General features: G+C 41.6%; 1 non-coding gene and 1 pseudogene across 1 annotated transcript; one reads left to right on the top strand and one right to left on the bottom strand.

Moving 5' to 3' along the window:
* Positions 1 to 9,270: 9,270 nt before the first annotated feature.
* LOC120249972 lies at positions 9,271 to 18,217 on the bottom strand (annotated as a pseudogene).
* LOC120257682 lies at positions 15,060 to 15,166 on the top strand. The gene has a single exon (XR_005535773.1). It is a non-coding gene; the product is annotated as a small nucleolar RNA R71 (small nucleolar RNA).
* Positions 18,218 to 18,251: the final 34 nt, after the last annotated feature.

The following is an 18,251-nucleotide window of genomic DNA, read 5'->3' on the forward strand; positions in this document are numbered from 1 at the left end:
AAGTAAGAAAATAAAATTTTAAAAAAAACTATAGACAAATAGACTATGGCACACCACGTAAGCACATTAAGGAAGAAAACTAATAATGAAAGTGCGAGGCCCAATGGCAAGGATCCCGTTGGGATAACTAAAGTTAGATGGATGCTAGAATTACATAAGCAAAGGTAGCTTTGGGCCAAAAGACATCCTAAAGTAAGTTAACCTTGATGATTATGATGATTACCCCTAATCCCATACAAGTATTGGCTCGGAATCTCTTCCAACTAAATCCTCCTACGATTGCATTACAAGTAGGGAAATCTCTAATTAGGGCTGGCATTCAATACCTAGGTACGATCCTAATGGTTTGAGGGGTGCGAAATACCCGATGGTTACGGTTTATTCATACATGAATCCCTTCTTAACCAAGTGTGTCTAGTACAAAGACAATGGTCACGCAACCAAGTATAACATAGAAAATCAAACTACAAAGTCCTCATTCAATTCAATATATCAAAGAACACAAAGCTTAAACCATAAACCAAACCAAATGCAATAAATGCAAATCACAACATCCATATAAGCAAGTACATCCCATGGTTCACCGGATAGTCGGTGGCCTTGGAAGTCTAGTTCAACATGAATAAGAGAGAGATTTCAAAATACATTGGAAGCCTAAGCAAAAATCATTAAAGAACTCCCTTAGACACATTGACTAGAAGGTGGTGATGAGAACTTATTGAATCCATGCCGATAAGCTCATTGATGTTCTGCTTGATAGCCCTCCTCTTCTCCCCTTGGATATGCCCCTTAGATCTGCCTGCTACAGCTTCCTGGGAGCCCTAGGTGATGATGGTGGAGAAAGGGTGGCCAAAGACCGCTTTTCTTGATGCCCTAGATCCCCTTTTTAATGTCATTGGCATTTCATGCGGCCGCATGGAGCTCGTGAGGGTTACAGCCAAGCTCCTGTAACTTTGAATAGTGACTCTACTATAGTGCTGTTATAGTGGTTGGAACCCTAAAACGCTTTTTTTTATGCCGATTTCTTCCCAAATGCATTCTAAAGCTCAGCTTGGCTTCTTTTAGGTATGTAACACAAATAAAACTAAGTTTAAACACAAAAAAGGCATGGATTCATCAAAATGTATATGAATAGTATAATAATTATAAGTATAAAATATGTATATTTAGACACTTTCAGTTATCTCCCCCATTGAAGTCAGAGGCCTCAGATGCCTCAGATTCTAAGTCAGTAGTATGACTCCAACATGAACTAGTGCTAAAGCTGGAGAGGATGGGGGAGAAGACAACTGTAGACCAATGTGTGTAGCTATTCGCACAATGCTCCGACCCAGCTGACACCGGAAGAGTGGTGAACTCATTGATGGTACGGTGTGGCTGGTCGAGGGCCTGGTCAGTGGTGTTATAGTAGAGTGAGGGGCTGGTGGGGACAGAGATGTCATGGGCTAAGCAAGGGGAGCAGCATCACTAATAACATGGAACTAGGTTTCCGTGTGTAGTACAAATAGGCTAAACCATCCTCACAGCCTAGAGGGATGTCAAGGGTGATCGGGGCACTGTCACCCTCCATCCTCATACCGCTAACCCCTTCCCCCCTCTCGAATACCCATTTCCCGAATGAGTCGGGAGATATAGGGGGACAGTGAATATAACTCCCACTCTATGATCAATTACCTAATGGTGTATAGCTAAGGTGATCTTGTATCTTAGGTGCAAATAGAACCCATACACCATGCTGAGGAGGTAATTAAAGTCCCTCCTACTCACCACCCTGGTGCTACCTCCCGCCTTGTCAAAGAATGACCCAATAAATGATGGATGTACCTGAGAGCAAGGGACCAAAGGCTGTTGTAGCCACTGGTGATGCTCAAATAACACCAACAAGATTCGAGAGACTCCTTTGCTAGGCACTCAATCAAAAGGGCATCATACTCAGGCGTTCGAGTGAATGCCTCATTGTAAAATCCCAGATGGACTAAGAACTCGGTTAAGATCATCCTATACATGGAGCTAAAAGCCTGAAACTAAATGGTATCGGCCTTATGAAAGCTAATAGTCTCCTGTGCGAGCTCGAATGTCTCTAGGAACTACAACATTCCCATGCTGCATAAATAGCATGGGGTGTGCTGACTAGAAAAGAGCACGAGTTTGCTGAAGAAGGAGTTATGAAAAATATGAAGCACGCCCATACTGGCAAATTAGCAGGCTTGTGTTGACTGATCAGAGCATGAGCATGCTTGCCTTGGAAAAACCTAGGTCAAAGGGGAGAATAGTTGTGCTTCTTGCGAATTACCCCCATGCTCAGTCATCTTCTCGAACGAGACCTAGGGCATTAAAGTATTGTTTCTATCCTAACAACATGATTCGAGCATTTTAGCACATCTAGAGCATGAATAGAATGAAATGCAAGAGTTTATTGAGGTTAAAAATATAGATTAAGACCTAGAAACAATAAGGCTCACATACCTTTGGCTCGTAGAGGACAAAGGAAGGGGCAAGAGAAAACCACGCGGACAAGGATCAAAAACACAGTAAGAACACAAGATTTGATCAAGAACTCAAGTAGGGGCACTCAGGAGGAGAAACAAAAAATGGTGAGGTGCGCTGGCAGCTTAGAAAAAAAAGAAGAAAAATGAGAAAGGGAATAGTCTCGCTTGAGCATACCTGAAGAACACCGTTATGCTTGAGACCATGCGACCCTCTCCTATAAACTGCTAAAAACCTAGAGGAGCAAGTCGTGCTTGAGACAGTTCATAGGACCATGCTTTTTACAAGAAAATTTTAGAAAACCCAGAAAATCAAGCACGACCCTGGAAGGGGCAGCTAGATCGTGCTTATGCAAGCATGATCACTAGCACAGGTGAGAGTATGCCCGTGCTTGTTCCCATAAATCAAAATTTCTACATCTCCTGCAAAATGCATGGCCACAAGCTCCTCCATGACCCACATCAGGCGGTTCTTCATCATCTAGTAACTCGGATAAGTCATCTATCATCAATGTGTCCTGCACAAAATCCGAAATCACAATCATCAATAACATCAAAAGCACAACACGTGTCATCACCATCCATAGAGTGCCACATAGCATATTTCAACTTGAACACCTCTTCTTCATCCCCCACTCTTAGTACCATTTGACCATCCTTAAAATCAATCAATGCTTGTGAAGTGGCTAATAATGGATGGCTAAGTATTAAGGGAATCTCAACCATGTCATCAAAATCTACAATAACAAAATCCACCAGAAAAATAAATTGGTCCACCTTGACTAACACATCTTCAATGATACCCATGGGGTGACGAACGGAACGATCGGCAAGTTGTAGAGTCATCTTTGTTGGCTTAAGCTTACTAAGCCCTAACTTTTGAAAAATTTGTAGAGCATCAAGTTGATACTTGCCTCAAGATCGACAAGTGTTTTTTTATCACAATAGTACACGAGATGATGAAAACTCCAGGTTTTTTCTCCTTCTTGGGGATCTTGTTGGAGATTGACAACACCCCTTGCATATGTCCCGCAAGTGCACGGGTTTGTCGAGTAATAAAATCCCAGGTGAGTGGGTATCGTATCCATAGGGAATAGGGAGTAAAAATACTTAAGTTGTTTCTTAACTAAGCAAAATATGAAAAGTGATTTGTGTGGTAATATGTAATGCAAACAAAAGTAAAAGAGACAAGAGAGAGAACACAAGTAAATGGGAGGTAAGGCAATCGATATAAATGGAGTACTTGGACATTGATCCGCCTAGGACAATCGTTTCAAGTGCAAAAAACCTTTATTATGTTTCCTAACTAATGCATTAATGAGTGGTGGAGATCCTTTAATTCATAGTCCTAAATATAAGGTCAACCATGCCTAACTCTATAAATGTCCCGGAGGAGAAATTGACTAATCTCTCAACCTCATACTCGTATAGAATTGCAATGAGTTCTAGGGATTCCAAGTGATAAATCCTCTTCCTATATGTAGACCTAACCCTTTGGTCCAGGCGAAAAGTCCCTAGCCACAATTAAGCCTTAGATGCTAAAATCACTTCAACGCTTCACTCCATTGCACTCGCAACGAAGCCTCAGCGGAAGGTCATCCCTTATCCCATTCACTCTATTATGACAGCAAAGAACTCAAGGAATTGGAGGTAGTATAAATCACACCAGAGGGGAAATGGGACGCTTTGCTACCTCTCGACTCACCCTCTCAACCCTCTCCAATCTAGCTTTGTCTAACTCTCGTGGTGTGTCACTCACTCACAAGGGTTACCAATAAGAACTCTCAATCCTAGTGTCACTCTAAGGGAGTATTCATACAATCAATGTATTCATGATTGGAACTCAATAAAAACATCAATTAATGAAAGCATAATAACAAGGTTCAATGAAACGAATACATACTAGGTTTCACAATCCAAGTAACCACTAGGGGGTTTAGCTCTCCATGGACCTAGGTACAATCAATGAAATCAAATGTAAAAGCAATGAATCCATAGAAAACCCCCTCGATAGTCATGACGATGGTCTTGTGGAGAGTCCTCTACTCGTCCAAAGGTCCCTTTGTCCGGCCTAGGATACACCTCGTCGGATCGGTGCCGACGAAAGCTCTCCCACTAACCTTCTTCCAAATGGAGCGCAATGTCCAAGCCGTAGTACCTCTCCCAATCCCTAGCCAATACCTCTTAAAACCCTAGCCGCAATCCTCTCTTAAGTTGGGGAAAAGATGGAGAAAAGGATTATGAAATCAGGGATGAAATCAGCCTTAAATAGGGTTGGAATCGGGAATCCACACACCTATGTGAATATTTCACATGGCCCGTGTGGAATTAACGCTCGGGTGTGTGGAATTTCCACACGCTCGTGTGGCTTCTCTCGATAACTCCTTCTTTGGCCGGCCGTGAACAATACCTCCTACAGTATTTTGCTACAGTGCCTTGCTACATTGCCCTGCTAAAGTACCGGTCCGAAACACTCCTGAAACCATGCTTTCATCGAGGTAACGTAAACGGTAGATCGCTTTGCTTCTTCAATGAACGCCGCTTTGGTAGAGATCTTGTTACACATGCACAAGCCGGAATACTTAGAATGCGAATGCCTGTGTGCCCCTCCAAATCATTGTGCTAGCTTGAATACAAGGAGGTTGGCACACATTCTAGAATCTTGAACCCGACTTATGTCTTCGCGTTTGAACCTTCTCAAGATTTCGTCCAAATGGTGCACTCCCGATTTACATTGGCTTCTTTCTCTAAGATTCGGCTTCACAACCCTATATGCATGAAAGTAACATAAATACACACATATTAGTGTTAAAACCCGATAAAAGTAATGCTCATCATAAGGAAAGAACAATTCGTATTCTTATCACACAAGCACTTATCAAACTCCCCCACACTTAAGCTTTTGCTTGTCCTCAAACAAAAATTAAAACATTGTATGCATAGATGAAGGAAATATTGGAAGTGCTTGGCCTTAGGTTCACCAAAGCATGCAAAGAAAGAATTCTACAAGTAAGGGAGATTTTAACACTAAATACGAAAAATCAATGCTCTAGCTTAAAACTTGAATAAAAAAGGACAACAAACCTGAAATCATGTAAGTGTGTGAACTCACTCAAGTCAACCCAAGGTATACTACTCAAAGTTCTAAGTATAAGGGACTTATTTTTCTTCATTAAGTAACAGTAAAAATTCACAAATGGTAGTAGTTTCACACATCCTCCAAGGTAGCCCCTTACAAAGCCGCCGCTAAGATAGCTTTCACACTTTCGAGGTGGTAGCTCTTTCTACCGGGGTGGTAGCTTTCACACATCCCATGGGATAGCTCTTTCTCTCATTAGGGCATAACTAGTATCAGACTTATGAGAGTTGCTTCATACATCATAGGTGGTAGCTCTTTCCACCCAACAAGCACAACTAAACAACAAAACTATTTTGTTCTTTCTTTTAATTTTTCCTTTTTTTTTACAAATACAAAAGAAATAACAATAATTAGACCCTTTAACATCGAACATGAGTCTCCAAAAGAGTTTAAAGAGTGAGTAGTACACAAGTGTCAATCGGGCAAAAATTCCAACAAATTCAAGCAAAAACTAGAGCATGAAGACATTCAATGGTAAAAATTCTCCTCCTAAACCCAAGAATACAATCATTGCAACTAAGGTGAACCGCCATTGGATATGTGAGCATGTATAACAATCAAGACTAATATAAAAGAGATGTGTGCACTATGAAACTCCCCCCTCCCCCCACACTTAAGTTGTACATTGTCCCCAATGTACACATGCAAGCTCACTCATGATGTATATAAATCAAGAATATATGCGGGAGAAGCAATCAAAACAATACTCCCCAGACTCCTAGTGTTGCATTTGATGGAGCTAATTCGTTGGGAGTGGTGTTCCAACGGGTTGTAAAGCACACACGGCCAAGTGCCGAAGCACCTTGGCCGTGTCTATGATAAGTTCTCAATTCCCACGATGACAAGACCATCTGCACGCATACACGATGGGGTTTAGTGAAGCTCAAAAAACAAAAACAGCTCGAGTATATAAAAGATAGAGAAATGAATACAACTCAAGACAACAAAATGAAAATAAACTCAGAAGGAAAGTCCTGAGTATACAAGTCCAAAATGAAATGTAAAAAGTAAAGAAACGAAAGAAAATAAATCAAGTGTCGGTGACGCACTCTGGCTCCTCTGCTATTGCGGGTGCTAGATCGAAAGGTGCTGGTGGAGGTGGTGATGGTGATGCCGGAGGGGTCTAAGGAGTCCTCGGCCGCAAGACAAACGATGAGGAGACGTCTCGCTCTAGAATCTGCTGTAGCGTGTCAAAACGTTCTATGAACTCTATATACTGTGCGGCCTGCACAGCCCAAACCTCAGCAATCTCTGCTCGGACCTCAGCAACCTCTGTCCATATCACCCCCACAACATTCTCGAGCCTCTCAAAGCGATCATGGGCTCGAGATGGTGAAAACATGCGTACTGGGGGTGGGTCCTCTACCACCGGAGGTGCATCGATCTCCATCTGTGTCAATGGGGAGCTCAGGAACAGGCTGCGATGCCTCGGCATCATAACCATCCTCCTCTGTTATCTCTGGAGCTGGTAGAACCAAGGCATAAACTCTCATCTGAACCCTGCGGACCATACCCATCAATCTCATCATCTCCAGGCTCAGGGAGTAAGTATACTCGTCTTCTCAGCCTCGCGAATCGCATCTAAGAGACCCATACCCAAAACTAGTCTCGTAATGTAGGAGCCTGAGAAGATCGCTCCCAATCTGGCATACTACCCCTGATCGAATGTACTCTATGACGATATACCCAAGATGAATCGGTATGCGCTGAACCATCGAATACAGGTACAAAAGCTCCTGCCAGCTTAGGACACCAGTGCTATCACCACGGCCATTCACCGAACTGCTCAGAATGGCATGTAAATATCAGTATGCAAGTCGGGAAAGGCACGTGTCCTTGGACACCCCCGGCCCATACTGACCTTGACCACACATTGCTCTATAAGCTCTCTGCGGGGTCAAAGCTCCCGGGTGTGGGATCGAAAATACGCGTCTGGCATCATGAAAAAGACATCAGACGATATATCGAAGCACAAATATCATATTTGTTTTGTGTGGGTTCTTTCGTTCCTAATAGAGGCAAGCCTCTATTATTAATTACCCGTAGATTAGAAATCTTAGGAACCTCCGATTATGGGCAAAAGGTACAAGTAAGAGCAAGAAGATTTGCGAATGATAAATCTTGTTATTTTATTATATAAACATATTTGTTACATCCCGTTATATGTATATATATATATATATATTTTTTTATCATCGCCGCTGCTTGTGCCTTGTCACTACGTTGCCTGCCGTTGCCTATGCCTTGTTGCCATTTTTAGATCTCGCTATTGCCTTGAGATTCGCCACTGCCTATGTTTTGTCACCACATTGCATGTCCTTCCATCATTTTTGAAAAGTCTTTCTCATTACGGCCTTACATATATCGTCTCCATCTTTCATATATATATATTTTTTTAAGAAAAAGAATTCCGCTGCCGTGAATTGAACATTCTTGTTATAGCTTCTGACCAAGTAATTTTGTTGCTTCTCTAGTAAGTGCCATCAGTATTTGATGTATTGGCGGAGCCTTTTTTTTTTATTGCTACACATCCCATGGTCCTTATAATTCGTATCATTGTAGTCACCATCTTTTCAACATCACCAACATCCATCTTTACTAATCACGTATGACCCATATTTTTTTTAATACAAAAACAATTTTTGCATGCATGCATAGCATGATATAATGTTGGTAAATATTCATTCGTTGGTAAATATTCATTCATCATTTTTTTTTAAAAAAAATGGTGAGCCCATTATACTTTTTTATTTCTCATCTCATGCACGTAGGCATTCTTTTATTCATCATTTCTTTATTTATTTTTTTATTTTAATTAATTTTTTTATATGCACGTATGCATGATTTCTTGTGAATTTTCATACGTGCGCCTCCTCATTCATCATTTCATTTTTTTATTTATGTTTTTTTATTTATTTATTTTATTATATATATAACCAAGGATACCATCAATGAGGCTCTTCCTAATTGACTAACAAAGAAGATTGGTTAATATTCGAATATTTCCCTTTATTTTTTATGCTTGCATTGTTGGAGTTTTTTTTTTAAATCAAAGACTATTGAATATTAGCAGTCTTTGGTTAATATTCCATACTTTTTTATTTCTCATCTTATGCACATAGACATACTCTCTCATTCTTTTATTTATTCTATTTTTTATATGCACGTATGCATTTTTTCTAATTAATTTTTTTTAAATTTTTTTTTTTACTTCACATGATTTCTTGTGACTTTTCATGCGTACGCCTCATCATTTTTTTTGTAACACATGTTTTCTTTTATGGTAGGCTCCTTTTCATTATTATTTTATTTATTTGATTTATTTTATTTTTTTATTTTTATTATTTTATTTAAACACATATGTAAACTTGCATGTGGGTTATTTTATAGTGGGCCTGACGCATTCAACGTGTTTTTATCATTTCTTATTTTTTTTTCCCACATGCTATCCATGCCCATTCACATATCACACTCAATATCTTTAAAAAATAATTATTTCATAACTTGCACTCATAAGCCATTGTTTTATTCTGAACCTCATGTGGGAAATCATCTTCATCTTGTACGTTCAACTTCTTATCAATACTTGGAGATGCATATACTCAATTTTGAGAATTTAATTTTTTTTTTGCATCCACCTAACGATCACAACCACAATGTCACTATTATCATCGTTAGCATCATCATCATTATCATCATCAGGGTTAGTGTCATCATCATGATTAGCATCATCATCAATGGTATGTGGGCAACGAGATCCCCTGGCTTTTCATGTAAAACTGGATATGGCTGTAATGGCATGATTGGAAATTTCTGATAAATCTTGAGGACTTCATTTTCAGGTGATAATTTTCGTCCACTGCTCTTTTATATATAATAATTTGGTGCTCACCCAAAACCCTCGGCTTTCCTTCATAAGTGCTGGTAGCTATATCAATTGCATAAACTTCATTTTTTTGGAATTCTACATCATCAAACCTACTCTCTTGACTGGCTACACTAAGTACGACTTTGTCACCATCAATAACAAACTGCTTAAGTTGGTGGCTAATCACCACCTCAATAATTCTATAGTCATAAGTAGCAATGATAAGTGCTTGTGCGATATGAATGCGAAGCGTTCATTCCTTATGTTGAGCATTACTTTTCTCAGGTTTTTACACTAATATGTGTGTTTTTATGTTACTTTCGTGCAGGTAGGGTTGTGAGGCCAAGTATGAAGGAAAGAAGCCAATGTGGATTACAATGCACCGATTTGGAGGAAATCTTGCTAAGTTTCAAACGCGGAGACATGGGTCCATGTGAGATGCTAGAGTGTGTGCCAACCTCCTCGTATTCGAGTTGGCACATCCATTTGGAGGGGCACAAAGGCAGTCACACTCGAGCATTCCGACTTATGCACATAGAACAAGAGCTTCACCAACGTGCCTATCATTGAAGACGCAAGTGATCCACGACGTGAACGTGTGCACGTTTGCGTTACTCCGATGAAAGTATGGATTCGGGAAGCTATTCAGGCCGGGTACTGTAGCAGTACTATTCACAGCCGGCCGAGAAAACAGGAGTTCAGAAGATCCACACGGGCGTGTGGAAATTATCCACGCCCGTATGGAAATTGCCCACGAGCGCGTGAAGCATCCACGCCAGTGTAGTCGCCCGATTCCAGCCCTATTTAAAGCCGAATCAGCCCCGATTATAGTATTCTTTTCTCTATCTTTTCCCCAACCTAAGAGAGGGCTTCGGCTAGGGTTTCCAAGGGTATTGGCCAAGGTTTTGGAGAGGTTTTACGGCTCTGACATCATCATTCCTTAGGAAGAAGGTTGGTAGGGGAGCTTCCATCGAGGCGTATCCTATACCGGACGAGGGAATCCTTGGACGACGAGTAGAGGACTTTCCACAAGACCATCGACATGACTGTTGAGGGGGTTTCTTTATGGATTCATTGCTTTTACATTCTATTTCCTTGATTGTACTTAGCTCCATGGAGAGCTAAACCCCTAGTGGGTACTCGGGTATTGTGAACCCTAGGATGTATTTGTTTATTTGAACCTCTTTATTATGCTTTCAATAAATTGATGTTTATTGTGAGTTGCAATCTTGAATGCTTGATTGTATGAACATTTCCCCTAGAGTGACATTAGGGTTGAGAGTTCTTGTTGGTAACCTTGTGAGTGAGTGACACACCACGAGCGTTAGACAAAGCTAGGTTGGAGAGGGTTGAGAGGGTGAGTCAAGAGGTACAGGAGCATCCCCTTTACCCTCTGGCGTGATAGATTCTACCTCGATTCCTCGAGTTGTTTGCGGTCATAATAGAGTGAATGGTCTAAGGGATAAACTTCCGCTGGGGCTTAGTTGCGCGTGCAACGGAGTGAAGCGTTGAGGTGATCTTAGTTACTATGGCTCAATTGTGGTTAGGGACCTTCCACCTGGACCAAAGGGTTAGGTCTATAATAATGAAGAGATTTATCACTTGGAATCCCTAGAGCTCATTGCAACTCTATGCGAGTGCGAGGTGTTGAGATTGTTCGATTTCTCCTCCGGGACATGTATAGAGTTAGGCATAGTTGACCTTAGATTTGGGACTATGTAATTAAGGATTTCCACGACTCACCATTGCATTGATTAGGAAGCATAATAGAGGGTTCTTGCACTTGAAACAATTATCCTAGGCGGAGCATTATCCGGGTACCCCATCTTTATCGATTGCCTTACCCCCTTCTTTACTTTTGCTCTCTTACTTGTTGCTTTTACTGTTGAGAATTGAATCATTGTCACACTCATTATCATTGATCTTTTACATATCTAAGAATCAAATTAAGTATTTTTATTCCCTACTCCCTGTGGATTCGATACCCGCTCAACCGGGATTATTACTTCGACAAACCCGTGCACTTGCGGGATATACGCAAGGGGACCATGTCAAGCAACAATTTTTTGAATAGCTTCAGTGACATCCTTGTTGTGCTTTTTCAGACCTGACAAGCTTTAACGCGACCTCCACTGCCATGTTCACAGCTGCAATCACATCTACAACCCTCCCAGTATCCGACCCTTCATGAATGACATGAGTATGAGTCACCGCAGCGATGAATCCTTCAATATGACACCCCATGTCAATCTTCACAATATTATTCTCCACCAAGACCATCTCATCAGTAGGAAGCGGTAACATTGTTAATAGAGATGCATGTCAGGAAGGCAACACCCGTCTCAATCTTCTTCTTCTTCATATTCTTGTACACACTTCCATCTTAGTCTCTGATAAAGACATCGCCTTTCCCGCAGAGGTCGACGGCCTTGACTCCAGGCTTGCACTGTGATAATGGAAACTGGAGAGTCTTGTTAACGATATCAGCAGCGCTCTTACATTTGGTGATGGCATCAAGGGAAGAAATATCAAGCTCGTTCTCCTCCTTACCGGCTTCATCATCTGACACCTCTTAATCCTTGAAGGAGGGATGCCACAAGAATCAAAGCCGAAAGATTGGAAGAGAAAAGATGCAAGTTTAAGGTTTTGGTCTTAGAAAGCAGAAAAGTGGGAGGCAATGGAGTTGGCAAGTAATCACCGCAGCAACAATGAAGAACGCGAGATGATTTAAAGTTAAGGATGGAGGTAGTTGATAGGCGAAGATCAGAAGCACCACGAGCAGGGGCTTGGATGAGAGAGAAACCAGATGCAAATGGTCTCTCTGTCTCTGCGAGTAGTAATGCCTCTTGCACTGGGTCCTCGTGGTGCCTTCGGGGACTGCGTCGGGTTCCTCAGTAATTTTTTTTCTGACGGCAGTGGCATCACTGGCCAACACAGCAGCAGATAGCAGCGACAATGAACGGTGGCAGTAACATGCTTGGCGGAATTACTTCAGCCATCAAGCATGTCTCGGTGATGAATAGCGGCAACGGCGACGTGCAGCGGCATGTTTGGCGGCATTATTCAGCCATTCAAGCATGCCGCAGCGGTGAATAGCGGCAATGGTGGTGAGAGGCGGCAGCTGTGGCAATGATTTTTTTTTTTAAATATATATATGTATATAAGAATACAGGGAGAGGAAGAGAAATATACCTCTTCTTTTTATCTTCTCTTTTTCTTCTCTCACTTTTTTTTCTCTCCTCTATCTTTACCGGCCCCTCTCTTCTTAAAAGAACAACATGCTTATCTTTTTTCAACCAACCCCTCCTCCAAATCATGAAGTGATCCAAACCAAAATTCCAAATTTAAATTTTTTTTAATGTGGGATCTTATCTTCTCAGCCAACCCTCCGTCAAATCACAACAACAATCAAATCTAATTTTTTTTATTTTTTTTTATTTTAAAATTTGAGATCTTTCTTTTATTTTTTTTGTTTATTTAAATTTTTTTATTATTATTTTTTATTATTAACAACCCAACACTTTATTCGCACAAAAACTAAACTACTAACTAAGAAAACAGTAAACATTTGGGTTGCCTCCCAAGAAGCGCTTGTTTTACTACACTAAGCTTGACGTACCTTGTCTTACCTCACGGGGGTTCATAGATGAAGGTTGCCCTTTTACCCATAGCTTGAAAGCATGATGAACAGAGTCTCTTGAAGGTAGAGGGATAGTTATCAGGCTTGGGATCACCTAGTAATGGTTCATCCAACTTGTTCGGTTCAGGCACATCTCCAATAGCCTTGGAGCGTTTTCGTTGGTGTCTCCTCGCCCTCTTCATCTTCTGAAGCACCTTCTTCAGGATCACCGCAGTAGACGGTACTTCTTCCGTCAAGCCAAGCATCATTACTTTTTCATTTTCCACCTCTTGGTCGAACAAACACTCGTACGGGTCCGAATTGAACATTTCCTATATATATTCATTAACAATCTCATCAGTAGTGTCAAGAAAATACAAAGACAAAGTATCATCAAAATCAAGAGAATGCCGCATCGCTTCAGCAAGGTGGTATGTGAGCTTGTCATCTCCAACTCTCAAAGTTAGCTCCCCGCCATCCATGTCAATCAATGCCTTGGAAGTCCGCAAGAATGGCCTCCCAAGTATCAAGGGTACATCCACATCCTCATCGACGTCTAGCACCACAAAATCAAAAGTAAATATGTACTTGTCCACCTTGACAAGCACATCTTCGATGATACTCCTCGGATGTCTCACTATTCGGTCCGCCAATTGCAAAATCATCCGAGTGGGCCTAGGCTCGCCCAAGCCTAGCTTCTAAAAGATGGTGTATGTTTTGACGTTGATACTGACCCCCTGAGTCCGCTAATGCCATTTCTTCACCTAAATTGCCAATGTTACATGGAATGATGAAGCCTCCCGGGTTTTTCCTCTTGTTCGGAATGTTCTTTTCACAAAACCGCCGAGCAAGAAGAATCTAAGATCACTGAAGCACTTTTCTCTAACTTCCTCTTGTTAGTCAACAAGTCCTTCAAGAATTTTGCATACTTAGGCATTTCAGACAATGCCTCAACAAAAGGAATGTTGATGTGGAGTTGCTTGAATAAGCTCAGGAACTTCTTGTACTGTTCATCCGATTGGTTATTCTTCAACCTAGAGAGATAAGGGATTCTTGGCTTGAAAAGGTAGGGGTGCCACCTCCTTCTCCTTGCTTGTTCCCTCTTCAACCTCTATGACCTCGGGTGCCTGTTCATTGGGTTTCTCACTGGGAAACCTGTCTTCAACCTCACGACCACTTCTCAAAGTGATCGCCTTCATATGCTCTCTAGGACTGGTCTCGGTATTACTTGGCAAGCTTCCTTTTGATCTCTCCGATAGAGACTTCACAATCTGCCCCACTTGATTCTTAAGGTTGTACAAAGAAGCGGTGTGGTTGCAAAGTGTAGCCTCAACTGATTGAAACCTTGTATCCGATGATTGCACAAATCTAGTCTAGGCCTTCTCCAAATCGGTCATTCGGGTCTCCAAACCGGAAACTTGGTTCTCCATGTTTGGGGCTTGTTGTTGTTGGAAACCCGATGGCCCCATGGCCTTTTGTAGACCTTGGTTACTCCACGAGAAATTGGGATGATTCTTCCAACCCGGATTGTAGGTGTTGCTATATGGATTCCCTTAATTCCTCATCGCATTACCCATAAAATCAACATTCTCAACCGAAGATGTATCACCAATGGAGATCGGGCAATCGGAGGGAACATGTCCTCCACCACACCCGGTGCAAGTATTCATGGCCGCCACTCTATTCAAAGTTAGAACATCTAACTTCTAACTCAATGATTCCACTTGAGCCGCCAATGAAGTTACTGCATCTATCTCATGAAGCCCGGCCACCTTCTTCTTCTCCCTAGCATTCCATTGGTAGCTATTTAACCCCATTTCTTCAATTAGTTGACAGGCCTCACCGGGGGTCTTGCTACCTAAGGTACCTCCTGTGGCCACATCCAAGAGTTGCCTTTTGCTCGGATTAAACGCGTTGTAAAAGGTCTGAACAATCATCCACTCTGGGAATTCGTGTTGCGGTCACTTTCTCAAGAGTTCCTTGAACCTTTCCCATGTCTCAAATAGAGACTCCAATTCCAACTATACAAAGGACGAGATCTCATTCCTAAGCTTTGCAGATTTTTCGAGAGGGAAATAACGGGCTAGAAAAGCTTCTACCATCTCCTCCCATGTGGTAATTGATGCCCTAAGTAATGAGTGTAGCCTCTTCTTCACTCTCCCCTTTAAGGAAAATGGGAAGGCTCTCAACTTGATGGCATCATCAGTCACACCGTTAATCTTGAGCATATCACACACCTCGAGAAAGTTCTCTATATGACTGTTTGGATCATCATCGGCCAAACCATTAAACTGTGCGGATTGCTGCAACATATGGATGAATGTCGGCTTCAACCAGAAGTTTTGAGCTGTAATCAGGGGACGCACAATACTCGATTGTGTCCCTAATACTGACGGTCTGGCACAATCGGACAATGTCCTCTGCTGCTCATTTTGTTCCGCCATATTATCCGATCCATCAACTTCCAAATCAGCTAGATTAAACTGTTCTTGCACAGGTTCTTTCCCTTTTCTTCCAAGTGTACGTTCGAACTCGGGATCTTCTTCAATCAATATTGAGGGGTTCCCTCAGGTCATGAACCAGGAGCTGCACAAAAACAAAGAAAATAAATCAGAATAATGATAGAAAAGAATATGTGAAATAGAATGAATAAATGAATAGCTAAGAAAACAAAGTGCAAAGTATCTCTAAATGCCTATTCCCCGGCAACAGCACCAAAAACTTGACAACGCCCCTTGCGTATGTCCCACAAGTGCACGGGTTTGTCGAGTAATAAAATCCCAGGTGAGTGGGTATCTTATCCACAGTGAATATGGAGTAAAAATACTTAAGTTATTTCTTAACTAAGGAAAATATGAATAGTGATTTGTGTGGTAAGACATAATGCAAACAAAAGTAAAAGAGACAAGAGAGAGAGAGAGCACAAGTAAATGGGAGGTAAGGCAATCGATATAAATGGAGTACTTGGATATTGATTCGCCTAGGATAATCATTTCAAGTGCAAAAGAACCTTTATTATGTTTCCTAACTAATGCATTAATGAGTCGTGGAGATCTTTTAATACATGGTCCTAAATCTAATGTCAACCATGCCTAACTCTATACATATCCCAGAGGAGAAATTGAACAATCTCTCAAACTCGCACTCGTATAGAATTGCAATGAGTTCTAGCGATTCCATGTGATAAATCCTCTTCTTATATGTAGACCTAACCCTTTGGTCCAGGCGGAAGTTCCTTAGCCACAATTAAGCCATAGATGCTAAAATCACTTCAACACTTCACTCCATTGCACTCGCAACTAAGACCGTGACAGGGCTTCCCACAAGTGCATGGAGTTGTCGAAGTAATAAATCCCAGGTGAGTGGGGTATCGTATCCACAAGGAAAAGGGAATAAAAATACTTAATTTGCTTCTTAACTATATGAAAGATGAATAGTGATATGTGTGACAAGATTCAATTCTCAAAAGTAAAACAACCCGAAAGAGAGCAAAAGTAAAGGAGAAGGTAAGACAATCGATAAAGATGGGGTACCCGGGTATTGATCTGACTAGGAAAATCGTTTCTAGTGGAAGAACTCTCTATTATGCTTCCTAACTAATGCAATGGCGAGTCAGGGACATCCTTTTAATGCATGGCCCCGAATCTAGGGTTAACCAAGCCTAATCCTCTACATGTCCCGCAGGAGAAGTTGAACAACCTCCCAACCTCGCACTCGTAAGAAGAATTGAATTAAACTCTGGGGATTCCAAGTGATAAATCTCTTCCTAATTGTAGACCTAACCCTTGGTCCAGAAGAAAGGTCCCTAACCACAATTAAGCCCTAGATGCTAAAATCACCTCAACGCTTCACTCCGTTGCACTCGTAACTAAGCCCAAGCGGAGGGTCATCCCTTAGTTCATTCGCTCTATTATGGCCACAAAGAACTTGAGGAACGGAGGTAGAATCTATCACATCGGAGGAGAAAGGGGACGCTCCTGTACCTCTTGACTCACCCTCTCAATCCTCTCCAATCAAGCTTTGTCTAACTCTCGTGGTGTGTCACTCACTCACAAAGGGTTACCACATGAGCTCTCAACCCTAGTGTCACTATAAGATAGTATTCAAACAATCAAACATTTAAGATTGGAACTCACAATAGGATTAATTAATTGAAAGCATAATAAAAAGATTCAATGAAACTAATACATCCTAGGGTTCACAAATACCCAAGTACCCACTAGGGGTTTAGCTCTCCATGGAGCACAATACAAACGATAATGAAATCAAATGTAAAATAAAACAATCCATGGGAAAACCCCTATGATAGTCGTGGTAATGGTCTTGTGGAGAGTCCTCTACTCGTCGCAAGATCCCATGTCCGGTATAAGATACGCCTCGCCGAATCAATCAGACGGAGGCTCCCTTACCAACCTTCTTCCAAAGAGATGACGATGTTGGAGCCGTAGAACCTCTCCAAATCGCTAGCCAATACCTCTCAAAACCCTAGCCGCAGCCCTCTCTCAAGTTGGGGAAAAGATGGAGAGAAGAATGTTGAAATCGGGGCTGAAATTGGCCTTAAATAGGGTTAGAATCGGGATTCCACACGCCCCTGTGGATATTCCACACGGGCCTATGGAATTAACGCACGGGCGTGTGGAATTTCCACACGCCCGTGTAGCTCCTCTGTTTTGCTCCTTCTTCGGTCGGTTATGAACAGTACCTACTATAGTGATTTGCTACAGTCCCTGCTATAGTATGACCCGAAATACTCCCGAATCCATGCTTTCATCAAGATAACGTAAACCGGCACACGTTCACGTCGTAGATCATCTTGGTTCTTCAATAAATGGTCACGTTGGTGGAGATCTTGCTAAATATTCACAACTCATGACTAGTGCTTATTGTTGAACTTGCATAGCATCCAACCTCTTTGCAATAGCTTCCACCTGTGCAGCTAGGGTAGTCAGTGTATCAACCACATAAATTCCAGTAGACTTTACTAGCGTGTTTCTTTTTAAGCTCCACTGGTAGCCATTCAATGACATGCCATCAATAAGAGTATAGGCTTCCGTTGGTTGTTTACTACAAAGAGAACCCCAGGCTGCCTCCTTTAACATTTGCATGGTAGCCAAGTTCAAGCCATTATAAAAAATTTGA

The sequence above is a fragment of the Dioscorea cayenensis genome, chromosome 3, assembly GCF_009730915.1.
Source record: "Dioscorea cayenensis subsp. rotundata cultivar TDr96_F1 chromosome 3, TDr96_F1_v2_PseudoChromosome.rev07_lg8_w22 25.fasta, whole genome shotgun sequence".
In the NCBI taxonomy this organism is placed as follows: Eukaryota; Viridiplantae; Streptophyta; class Magnoliopsida; order Dioscoreales; family Dioscoreaceae; genus Dioscorea; species Dioscorea cayenensis.